General features: G+C 30.9%; 1 protein-coding gene across 4 annotated transcripts in view; it reads right to left on the bottom strand.

Moving 5' to 3' along the window:
• Positions 1-6,981, bottom strand: part of LOC139498613 (extracellular sulfatase Sulf-1-like) — a 57,104-nt gene extending 50,123 nt beyond the window's left edge. For 2 of the 4 annotated variants that reach the window (XM_071287084.1, XM_071287086.1), the window contains exon 1: positions 6,872-6,981. The gene's annotated coding sequence lies outside the window, so the exon portion shown is untranslated. The remainder of the gene's footprint in view (positions 1-6,871) is intronic. The other 2 variants (XM_071287085.1, XM_071287087.1) reach the window with 1 other exon arrangement.
• Between the last annotated feature and the right edge of the window lie 6,366 nt (positions 6,982-13,347).

Here is a 13,347-nt window from a genome sequence, read left to right as displayed (position 1 = left end):
ATGGATTTAGTAAAAAGAATTCATAAACAGTTATAGATGGTCACAAACAATCGATTTATTTTATAATCGATCTGCTAGAAAATAAATTTTGCAACAGTCAAATTAATCTCTGAATGATGCTAGAAACAATAAAGCACAATTCAATCATTACCTTAACAGACACACTCTATCATTATATTCATAATCAAAGTTTCATCTTATAAATACATACATGTGTAATGGCTTTTCAGAAAGAAAAAAATGAGACCTCATCAGCTTTTAAAAAAACCCCATATAGTATATAATGGAATCAATTGTCCAATTCTACTATGTGTAACAGGAACCACGTAGAACAGTGTGTCAAGAAAAAAACACATTTATACCTTTATGAACAATTAAACATTTTTATTCATTAGTTTAAATTTTATGATGACAATTACTAGTATTTTTTGTCACTATATATATGTTATATCATTAGAAGTCAACTAACAATTAAAACACTGTTATTTAGAGGTAATAATTTCTTAATACAATGACTCTGATTATTAAAGGTTCAAGCTAACAGGAATGTTGATGTACATGTAGATGGAATGCATGCTTGATTCAAATGATATCAAGATTTCTCAAAATTATATTATTCTCAAATAAATGCCTTTTTTTATATAATATCTATAGAGTGGGGTGCTCATTTTCGCCGGGGACACAATTTCGCCGTTTAAGGATTTTGAGGTGTAAAAACTTCAAAGGATGGCTGAAATGGAAGAAATGTACCCGTAAATTATATTTTTATAACAAATATAATATTTTTTTAAACTGAGACAAAATTGCGGCTCCTACCGAAAATGACCGAAAAACGGACAACGATTTTCGGACAATTTCCTGAATAAGAAACACGATTTCAAAGAAGTATTTCTAAGTAAATATTTGACTGAATGCCCTAATTTTGAATTCTTTATACCTTTGAAATGTCTGCTATTTATCTATAATGCAATTGATTTGATAAAAATTGTTAAAAGCTGCGGTTATTTGGTTTTAAATAGATGTGTAAAAACGGCGAATATGTGTCCCCCATTGACAAAACATCCGGAAATTTCAAACACCCTTTAATCTAACTTTTCAGATGATTTTCTTAAAACAAACCGGTTTTCAAGCTTAAGTATATTTTGCATTTGAAGCTATCTTCATATAGAAATATCAGTATACTTCAAAAACATTTAGACCTGAACATAAACTGTAGAAAACATGGAAAGATGTGGCGAAAATGAGCACCCCACTCTATATATTTGCTTCTGCCATTTTTCAGATTAACATTGTTGTTCTGATATTTAGAGTAATATAAAATTATCCTCAGTCATTGTCTAAATTTTCAAAATATTCTTTAATTAATGGAAGGTTTTTATAATGCTGTGAATGGTAGCTAAAACTATTTTTTCAATCATTCTTGTCTTTAACCCCTTCACCCCAAATCTTGCCTATAGTCATGATGGTAACCACCATTCTTTGATGGCCTGTACAACCCTCTATACTATTTTTAGAACTGCCCCAGCTAAACTGTCTTGAAAGCAGGGAGTTCAAACATGCAATTCATGGTCCATAAACTCAGATGTGTGTTTATAAATATTTGACAACTTAATTGGCCTTTTACAGTTCAAAATCGAAAAAACTTAAAAGGAAGCCAAAATCAGGTGGGTGTGAGTCTTTTGAAGGCTGCTGCATGACTGGATGGGCTAATGGTATTAATTTTTATCATAAATACATGAGATTTCTTAGTAAGTAAAAAGGAACTGCCTCTCAAATTTTCTAGTTTCATTCTTTAAGAAATACAATTTTGAACACCATTTGTACCCTATTAAATGCCTATGCAATTGCATCAACAGCAAATAATTGCCATGTTGTAATCTATAGATATAATGTGCATTTAGCTTGTTGACTTCAAAAGCGTCAAGAGTCAGCCATAGCTTTTACATTTTTTTAAAATCTGAATATATCTTTTGAAAATTCTCTATTTCACCAGATGTGCAATATTAACATGTATTGCATATGTTTTTATGATGTCATCTCTTTACATTGAAAGCTATTCAACATGTGAAAGTAGTTCTCCAGATGAAATAAGGTCTTGAAATAGATGTTTATTTCCCCTGATCATCAATGACTGATTTCATCACATGTGATAACAATCAGATTAGCACTTGATAACAAGCAATTCTATGACGGAAACATCAGCAAAGTTCTCTAATACACTAGCAAGCTAAAAATTAAACTGAAAACTGCCAAAATTATTCTATATTTTCACTTACTGGGAAATATTGCCAGAGTTTGTTGTATCTAATACTATTTGCTATTCTAGGTCATTTTCTAGGTACATGTACAGTATTTTAAAATGCAGTCATATGGGATAAGGCATGTTTCCACAGCACTAATTATAAATATCAATATGATTTCAGGATGGAAAGAAATGTAATTACTGTCTCATGGCTGTTGCTATCTTGGCTTTCTGTAGCAAGAAAAAAAAGATAAAACTGCATTTGGATTATATTTTAAAAGTTAAAATGCTTCTATTTACATGTGTACCAAAACACATTTAAGGAATGACATAAATATTTTTTCTGTCTATTGGAATCAGGTTATTTAAAAATGGGCACCATGTTTTTGAGGTTTTTCCAATAGACAGAAAAAATGTAAACAGTCATTCCTTACCATTTAATTCTTAATTCCATTTTTAGGGTAAATCATGAAAAAAATGTTGATGACATCAGTCACATTGCAAAATTATATATATGAGCTGATAGACAAAAATCTTTCAGTCAATTAGAAGATGTGTTTAATCCAAAACTAAATTATTTGTTAATATTTTGATTACCCGATTCCTTCTTTAAAGGGGCATTTGCTGTAAGATATAAATAAATTGGCAATTGTGTTGTAAAGGGACATAACTCAAGAGTAGTAAAAGTGATGCTTCACAAATTTATACTTGATATGGCATCTGAGTTCTGTGGTATTTAGCATTGTGTATAGGTTTCATAACATTTGGTTGTTCAAAGCAAACTTATTTATTCTTAAGTTAGAAAACAGCCTATGCCCCCTTAAGGTCCAACATCCTGTCAAATTGTGAACTCGTATTTCAGCATTACAATATGTCATGCTTTCCTTAGACTTATTATGACATATTTACACTAAAACCATTGGATGTGTGCATATTGATATTTTAGTTTGAGTTTGAATACTTGATTCCCCCAATTTCAGCACTATCAGACTACAACTTTATTAAAAACTAAAAAATGTATGTACCTTGGCCAAAAAACTTTAACATGAAGCGGGTGGACAGATGGACAAACTGCCCCTAAGTGGGGCATAAAAAGTCGGTGGGTACAGTATTGAAGACCTGTGTAGACACAATAATGTGAAACAAGAGAAAAAGCATATCTAAAAAAGTTTTAATAATATGAATTTGGCTGCAAAATATGAGATCTGATCCATACTGTGGATTCATTAATTTTTGTGGGTACCAATTTTCGTGGATATTTGATTTCGTTGATTTGCCAAAATCTGCATACAAATTTAATTAAAATGTGTAATTCTTTGAGGTTTACCTGTACCCAGAAAAACATGAAAAATGGTAGCCAAAGAGTAATAATAAATCCACAGTAGTTTGTTAACCAGAAATTTGGGACAGTCAGTCACCAATATATGTCTACCCAACAACACAACTGACAGACTAAACAGCACATATCAGGAAGCATGTTTGATCAGTGCCTTGTCTCATAAAAGTTGTTTTTGTGCTTAGTGCTGAACTCATGAGTGGGTCAAGCATCCACATGGAGTTCCAGCCCCAATAACACTATGAAACTGTTTCATCAAAATGTTCACATAATGATAACAAAAAAAATAAATAAAGCAGGGTTTAACCCCTAGAAAATTTTCAGCTGGAGTTTTATTAGGCCTTATAAAATAACTAGAGATTTTTATATCAATGTTTTACTTAGTGTTCATCTTTATTCAAGCTTGATTATGATACTGTCTGAATTTGGATTGTGATCAAATTTTTGACATAATAAAGGTTTTTGTCACAAAATAAATGTGGTCAAAGATCTAACAAATCTATTGCACAATTGAAGATTTCTTTTTGAAACTTTTCAAAATTCAAAAATTTTGAAAAAAAAGGAATCCCTTAAAAAAATTGTAAACAAAAATCCCCACCCCCCAAGTTATTGAAACCCCCCTTTAAGCAATAACCCTTTAACTCAATCCCATCCTTTCCTTTGTAGTATGGAACTTGTAGTACAATTTCAGAGAGATCCATACACTTAAACACAAGTTATTGTTTGGAAACTAGAAACATGCTTCTTTTTGGCCCTTTTTTTGCCCTTAACTTCTACATATTTTGGACAATTAATCCAAAACTTAATCCCAGCCTCCCCTAAAGTTGTTAAATGTAACATTGTGGTACAATTTTAGAGAGATCCATACAATTGTAAACCAGATGCTCCGCAGGGCGTAGCTTTATACGACCGCAGAGGTTGAACCCTAAACGGTTGGGGCAAGTATGGACACAACATTCAAGCTGGATTCAGCTCTAAATTTGGATTGTGATTAAATAGTTGACACAGCATAGGTCTCTGACACAGAATGAATGTGTTCTAATGAACTTAAAATTTTTGTTTTCTCTTAGAGCAATTCACTATGCTGTTGAATATTAATCCTCTCAAAAAAATGTTTGAAGAAATTTTCTTTTTTATTTATGAAATTTCAAATGAGAAAAATTGAACCCAATTTTTTTAATCACATCCCCCTTTCCCTTATTCCAAAACTAATCTCAATTAAAATTTCTAATGGAGTTTGCAACAATAACTACTCATTTAAATACATCATAAAATATTAAGATGTAAAAAAACTGCTTGTTATCACTGAATGGTAAAGATTACTTTAATTTATCAGTTGGTAGTAAAAAGTGAATATACATTGTATATTGTATATGCATATATCAAAGAACCCCAAGATTTCAATTTTTGTTAAAATCAGACTAAGTTTAATTTTGGACCCTTTGGACTTTAGTGTAGACCAATTTGAAAACAGGACCAAAAATGAAGAATCTACATACACAGTTAGATTTGGTATATCAAAGAACCCCATTTATTCAATTTTTGATGAAATCAAACAAAGTTTAATTTTGGACCCCGATTTGGACAAACTTGAAAACTGGGCCAATAATCAAGAATCTAAGTACATTTTTAGATTCAGCATATCAAAGAACCTAACTGATTCATTTTTTGTCAAAATCAAACTAAGTTTAATTTTGGACCCTTTGGACCTTAATGTAGACCAATTTGAAAACGGGACCAAAAGTTAAGAATCTACATACACAGTTAGATTTGGCATATCAAAGAACCCCAATTATTCAATTTTGATGAAATTATTTCTAAACTGTTGGGACCAAAACTCCCAAAATCAATACCAACCTTCCTTTTATGGTCATAAACCTTGTGTTTAAATATCATAGATTTCTATTTACTTATACTAACGTTATGGTGCGAAAACCAAGAAAAATGCTTATTTGGGTCCCTTTTTGGCCCCTAATTCCTAAACTGTTAGGACCTAAACTCCCAAAATCAATACCAACCTTCCTTTTGTATCCATTAACATTGTGTTTAAATTTCATTGATTTTTATTTACTTAAACTAAAGTTATTGTGCGAAAACCAAGAATAATGCTTGTTTTGGGCCCCTAATTATTAAACGGTTGGGACCATCATCCACAAAATCGATCTGAACCTTCCTATTGTGGTATTAACCCTTCTGAAAAAATTTCATAAAGATCTATTCACTTAAACTAAAGTTATTGTCTGGAAACCAATGTGTCTTCAGACAATGACCACATCATACCATTATATGTACGATCCAAAAAAAAAAAATTGCAGTTGTATAAAAACAGTTAGGTTAGATTTAGGTTTAACCATGTTTGACTGTAAAATGCAATAAAATTTCATGTTATCATGGTTATGCTTCTAGTTTTCTCACACTAGTCCATGGAATCGTCTCCTGAAATCCTTAGTAAGAAGCCACTGAGAACCGTACTTTTGTCAGAACACCAAAGTTTTTTATTTGACATGTTAATAAAATCTAGTCCTATGCATTCTATGTCAGTATATGTACATGTATGTATGTACATGTACTGGTAAATGCCTCCGTTATTCAAAGAATATATTTTTACAAGGACAATCAATCCCCACCCAACACAAAGGGAGTGCTAGGACACCAGGAAGTCTGTTATTATGATGGAGGAAGCTGAAGTACTCAGAGAACCACGGGGCCACTCGGCGGAAACATACAAACCAGAGAGATATCAGAAGATTGATCTCTAGGACATGCCAAGGTACCCATTCTAGCTTAAATTCAAGTCTGGGTACCAGAGATGTGTGTGAAACAGTGAAAGGGTGAAAATTGCCCTTCTGATGTACTGATATTTTAAGCACCCGAGTGAGAATCGAACTCGGGACATTCAGCACTGTAGCCATCGGTCTTAACCAATAGACCACCAACCCACATAAATCTGTATCCAAAACTCTGTCTGACTGACTAAATGTCGAACAAAAATTCATTTGGTCAGACAGAAATTTTTTAGGATTTTTCAAAAGTTGAAATTATGGTCGAAAAGTTCAAATTTCTTTTTGGTCAGACAAAATATGACTGCTTTGATAATGAAACGTTAATAAACAAAGCTTGATTTTTAAAAAAATAAAGATATATATAGTTCGATAAATTAATTGACAAAGAGTTTCACATGACACCCCAGGCTACAAACACAATTGAATTTTAATTATTTATTCGAGAGGCGCCGTATGGTACTCTTTCCAATTAATGTTTAATAGTATGAATTCTAATAGAGAGACATTTACCTTAAGTTCAAGTTATTGATTGTTGCAGCTTTGTTTGCTCGGGGCCTGTAAGGGAAAGGGGAAGGAAACATCTTTACCCGTTTACCTGTACTACAACTTCCTCCAATGTCAGGAGAACTACAAATCTTCGAATCGGTGTAAATCACTCATTCGATTAAAATCCTCTAAATTAGTTTAAAAAGTAAAACTCTTACAACTATAAAGGAAACATAAATTATCTGATCTGGGATGTGACTTTTTCACCTTTATTTACCCTTTTCAGGATACATTTTTTTCATTTTAAATTAATCATGGATATTTTTTATTAAAAGTTTTAATTAGAATGTCGGTTTTTTATATGGGTTTGTACCAGACTTGGGATCAATTACATTGGAATGTAATTAATTAAATTACACATTACATTGCAAAAATGATCAATTACATCAATTACACATTACACTGCTTTTGAAATGTAATTAATTAAATTACAATTACTTTACTAAAGTAATTAATTAAATTACACATTACATTTCGTCATGGTATTTTTTTAACAATATTATACATGTATAAATAATGCATGTGTAAAATATTCATGTAAGCATAGTTTAAGCGTTGCATTTGATAATCATTAGCTATTTTAATGTTTTGTCATTTAGTCTGAATCTCTCTGATCTGGACACTTTGTTTATTTCAGTTTGTTCAGGATATTTTTCTTGGTTATACAATTACACCCCCCCTTTTTTTTTATTGTAAGTGATTCGTAAAATAACATCGTTTAGTTGTTTGTCATGTTCGCAACTCATCTGAATTCTTGTTACCATATTTCATGAATTTTCTTGAAACTTTTGTAGAGTTTCCAGCTAAGATGTTATCAAATTAACTTGATTTTTCTTTTAATTTAATTAATTGTACAACTGAAATCTTCATATAAGTTTATATTAACTAATAAAATATATAAATTGATATGGAACTAAACAAATCTCTAATATCCTTTATTTAGTTTGAAATAATTGTATTAAACTAAAATTTCATTAAATTTTTTAATATTTCTTACGTTATTAACATATTCCTTCCAAACATTTCTTTTGATAAAAAGTAATAAAACGTTTTGTTTTTCTTTATTTCTTAAAAATTCATAATAATTTAACCCCTAAAATCTACTATTTTTCCTTATGAGAAAGTGATAAAATGTTGCATTTCTATAAAGTTCATGAACTATTTTTAACAGTTAAATACTTATAAAAACACCTATTGTTATTATATAAACATCTATTGAAATATTTTTGTTGGCATTCAAGGAATAGGTAACATATAAAATGTTGGCATTCGCGGAAGACACCGTCTAAACATTAGCAATATTTTGCTAATTAGATAAAAATACATGTAACAGTGGCATTGCCCCTGGACATTTTAATCTGATTAATTGCTGTTTGTTTTTACAGCTGTTAATTATCATTTCTATCCTCCTTTTGTGTATACCATGGCAGTATTATATTGACTTGACAAGATGATTGTGTGCAGTGATTTTAAATTCACTGTGAGACTTTTTTTGGTTTTTGTTTAACAAGGTGATTAATTACTTATCAATCTATTTAGTTGAAAGATCTTTCTTAAAAACTGAACACTAATATATGATTCTCACATTTTTTTAATTTATAATTAAATAATTATTATTAAAAAAAACATCTGTAGGTCAAATAAATATTAATATGCATTGTAACTTCAGTATAAATTATAGACTTCATATATTAAAATAATTTGAAAAACAAGTATTATTTTACAATTTATATTATTAAACACAAATCCTTATCTTTAACACCATTAAAGTATATGTAATTGAAATGTAATTCAAAAGTAATTGAGCATTACATGCTTTTTTCAATGTAATTAATTAATTACCATTACATGTAATTAAAAATATGCTCAATTACACCATGGAAGGAAAATTGTAATGCATTACACTTAATTACCATTACATTTTCAATTACCCCATCCCTGGTTTGTACGCTTTGCTTAATATGTATTGTATATGAATTTTTTAACATATGTTTTACAGACTTCCTATTAAAAAACTTTACTAGTAAGAATTTTGATATTAATGCTTTTTAAAAATGCTTTAAAAAAAAAGACAAGTTTTTAGGGAATTCTCATGAAAGTACAAATATCAATTTTAATATGCAAGCTTAAAAGGTAACATTCAACAACCTCAAAACGTCGAAAAGGTTATTGACATCTAGCAACATACTAGTATATCATTTGTGCATACATAGTTTCAATTCTGAAATAACATATTTGGACTCATATATAACATATTTCAAAGCTAAAAAAAGAGCTTTGGTTTCTGGAAAAATTGTGGACCCATTTAATTTTATTGACAAGACTCCAATAGAAAACTTGCATCTTGGGTATTGCAAGTTTACCCTTGGCACTAACAAGAGTGCCTCAAATTTTGGTACAAGGAACGAATTGGGAAGACTGCCTATTGAATGTCATATAAAAACCCAAACTATTATGTATTTAGCAAGGCTTTTCACCTCAAATTTGAATCCCTTATTACATGAATCTTTTCAATTAACTAAAACTTTGGATTCTAGTGGCACCTATTCATGGTTCACTTTTGCAAAAGATAATCTTTCTGAATCTAACATTGATATAGATAGACTAAAAACCTGTGATAATTTAAAACAATTAAAAAATATTAAAAGCTATATTAAACCCCAAATAAACTCATACTACAACAACCTGTTGATAAATAAGTTAACATCTATTGATGATAAAAGTAAATTAAATTTTTATAAAGCACTTGAGCCAAATCTATTGATCAAACCTTACCTCTCTAACCCAAACTTTGAATTTAGAAAATTAATTACAAAACTTAGAATCAGTGACCATTCATTATTAATTGAAAAAGGGAGGCATTTTAAAATTCCTCGCGAAGAGAGACTTTGCAAAAAATGTAAAGTACTAGATGATGAGAAACATTTCCTAATAAATTGTTCTCATAATTCAAATATTAGATTAACATATTTTGATTGCATTAATAGAGAAAGTAATTTATTTGCTAATCTCACTGACAATGACAAAGTTATATATATACTTAACCCATCAACACCAACACAAGTGAATAAACTAGGATCCTTTATAAAAAAGTCAATGGAACTGAGGACAGGGGACCCTTTAATATTTACCTGAATTTGTGTATATATATTGAGTTACTTAGTTATTGTCTTTATTTGTTTTTGTTGTTGTTATATGTCACAAACTGTAAAGTTTATATGGCAATAAAACTTTGAATTGAATTGAAAAAAAATAAAATTTATATTTCCATATAGTCTGATTAAAATTTCTGAAATAAGACCGGCAACTATATCAATCACTATTTTGCCAGAGATGGCAAAAGTAGCCACTGCCAAATTTTTAACATATATTTATTCAAATTCAGTACTATTTTATTCTTTTAATGTCAATAAATGTGCATTTACATTTTATTTCTATTTTCTAACTGATACATTAAATACAAATTAAAAAATATTCTTATCTTCACTGAATTCCCGATCATATGACAGTTTAGTTAGAAAATTAGTTGCGGGTACGCGTAGCCTACGAAGGCGCAGACATTGCTGATTAAAAGCTTCATTATCATATATATACAGTTTGCCGTTGCTTCTTTCAGTATATTTAAACGGTAAAATGTAAATAAACTATATACAAAACTCCACCATATTATGCATGTTATGTCCTTCCATTTGACCTTATTGATTTAAAATTGTGGATTACTGTTCAGATAAGTATTGTCCGTTCCTTAATGAAATAATCTCCCTTACAGAACTGAATTGTTTGCTGCAGATTCGGGCAAAAAAAAAAAGCTTGCAAGAACCCTTTCACGATAATGTTTGCAGATGTTTGCCTGCAGCTACTGCTAGCAGCAAATATCATGCAAACATTGCAGTTCTTTTTTTGCTGCAAGCTTGCGGCAAGATGGCAAAAACAATCAGTATGTTTGCAGTAACTCGGATTGCAGGAAACACTAAAATATATTAAGGGATGTTCGCAGCTAGATTGCAGAAATCTTTGAAAATTCTCTATGTTTGCAAAAGCATTGCAAGAATTAAAAAGTAAAATCACAAAAATACTGAACTTAGAGGAAGATCAATTGGGAAAGTCCATAATCACATGGCAAAATCAAATAACAAAACGCATAAAAAACGAATGGACAAGAACTGTCATATTCCTGACTTGGTACAGGCATTTTCAAATGTAGAAAATGGTGGATTAAACCTGGTTCTATGGCGCTAACCCTCTCACTTTAATGACAGTCTCATCAATTTCCGATATTTTTACATTGATACGTTAAATAAACAGACACAATAAAATGACATGACTGGTAACTTCCTAGAAAATAAAGATTCGCAATTTGAAAATGTTGACGGTGTTGTAGTCACGTTATATATATATGAACATGGAGTCAATTTAGTTTGGAAATTAAAAGTTTAGTTTTCAAAGACATTATATATATATAGTTGTGTGTACAATCTCTTTATAGAAGTGTTAACTCTTGAAATGTCTTCCCTCCACAAATTATCAAATAGTAGATTTCTTTAAGACTGGCGTCAAGATTGCGGATTTAAGGTCGATTGGGACGTTTCTTTTTTGCAAGAATTTATTGAAATTTTTTGTCAGTGTTGTTACAACGGTATGTTGCGCATGTCATATTGTTTCAACGGTATGTTGCGCATGTCATATTGTTTCAGCACAGATTCCGTGTTTGTCTGAGGATTTTCCTTTGTACGCAATTGTTTGTTTTACTTCCTTTTCTGTGTATGGGACAGGGACAATTGATGGCATACTTTGACTGAACGTTTCTTGAACTATTTTCGGTCTTATTTGGCAGAGTTCCAGATATGAGTTGTCGAATGAGTTCTCTTTATGACAGAGATCTTCGAAGTAGTTAGCGAAGGAACGGCTTTGATTTTGAGTAGAGAAGTCAAATTCACCGTCGATCTCCATGCCAGATGTTTCCGTTTTTGATTTTGATTTATTTCTATTTATGAGTTTGAAGAGAAGTTCAGTTGAAGGATTGTCCATAATTTGCTCATATAGTTTTCTCCTGTCAGTTGCATATTCTTGTCTTTTTTGACTACGGATTTCCTTTTTTCAATTTAAAGGTCTTAATTGCTTGCTCCGATGATTTTCTGGTTTGCCAAGAGCTTTCCATTAAGAAAATAGCTGTTTACAGGTTTAAAGATGTTTCAGGACTTTTGATGACGCTTTCCATTTTGTACCTTTTAGCTTTGTCATTTTTTATGGGACTTTCAGATGCGAAGCTTTCAATAGATAGATAATTTTTATTAACCAATCATGGTGCCCAAAATTTGAGCTATACAATCAAATGAATTACAAAATAAAGCACAGAAAATGATTAGAATGATTAAAGTACATTTAAACAAAAAACCACATGAATACACATTTACACTAATTAACCTGATATAAACCAAGTTATTGACAAAACATAGTTGTTATGGGTGCCACTGTGACCTGGAGAAATTACATAAATCTTTAGGATGTCTGTAAGAGTCTTAATATTCTCTGAAGTTGATTTGTCTTCCTTTATGTCAATTAAATTTTCAGAGATAGTTTCACGGTTCAATTGTTCATCAGTCTCATTCCATTTCAGTCTCACGGTGACCATTTTTTAAAATATTTTATTGGAATATTTTTCAAGCAGAGGGATAGCAATATTAGTGAGCATTAAGAAAGGTACATGCGAGAAAACGTTAGATGAGGTATTTCCCCAGATCTCATGATTGCTATAAATATCATTGTTGGTGGTCAATATACAGTCAATTTGTAAAGAAGATTGCCCTGAGTGTTGCAGGAAAATTTCCAACAGTAGATAAATACAGCTCTTGAACAAAGTGTTTCAGAAACCGATCATATTTATTATTCCTACTAATAGAAAGAGTTTCGTTTAGATCTCCACATCCAATAATTTATGAGTTGATTGATATTTCTCTTTCATTATGAGGATTATATCTTGACAGTCTCCGTATTCATACTGTGAGTCAGTTTCCATAGTTAACATATAAGCGTTAATTAAGCAGATATTGACGTTAACAAAATAGCGACTATTCTTCCGTTTCCATCTGATATTGTGTTTTTTTTGTGTGATTGTTCCACAGTTTTGGGCCAGAGAATGTTTGAATCCATCTAGTGGCTCGTTGGAGTCATGAAATCTGTTGTGGTTTTCCCATTCAGGTAAAAGATTGTGTAGCAAGTTTGACTGGCAGTCCCAAAGGGAGAGTTCTTGGAGACAGATGATATGAGAGTTGTTGAGAAGCGACGCAGAAAGGATGTATTGAATTGTATCCCTTCAATATTACATGAAGTTAGTCTGATGTTTTCGGTTCTACGAGTAATTCCAGTATTTATGTTTGCTTCTTTTGATCTGGAGGGTTTTCCAGGAGGCAGTTGTCCCGAAAAGGTGAATTTGATTTGAT

This window comes from Mytilus edulis, chromosome 12 (genome assembly GCF_963676685.1).
Source record: "Mytilus edulis chromosome 12, xbMytEdul2.2, whole genome shotgun sequence".
Classification (NCBI taxonomy): domain Eukaryota; kingdom Metazoa; phylum Mollusca; class Bivalvia; order Mytilida; family Mytilidae; genus Mytilus; species Mytilus edulis.
The sequence above is the reverse complement of the archived record's forward strand: the minus strand, read 5'-3'. Positions and strand labels throughout refer to the sequence as shown.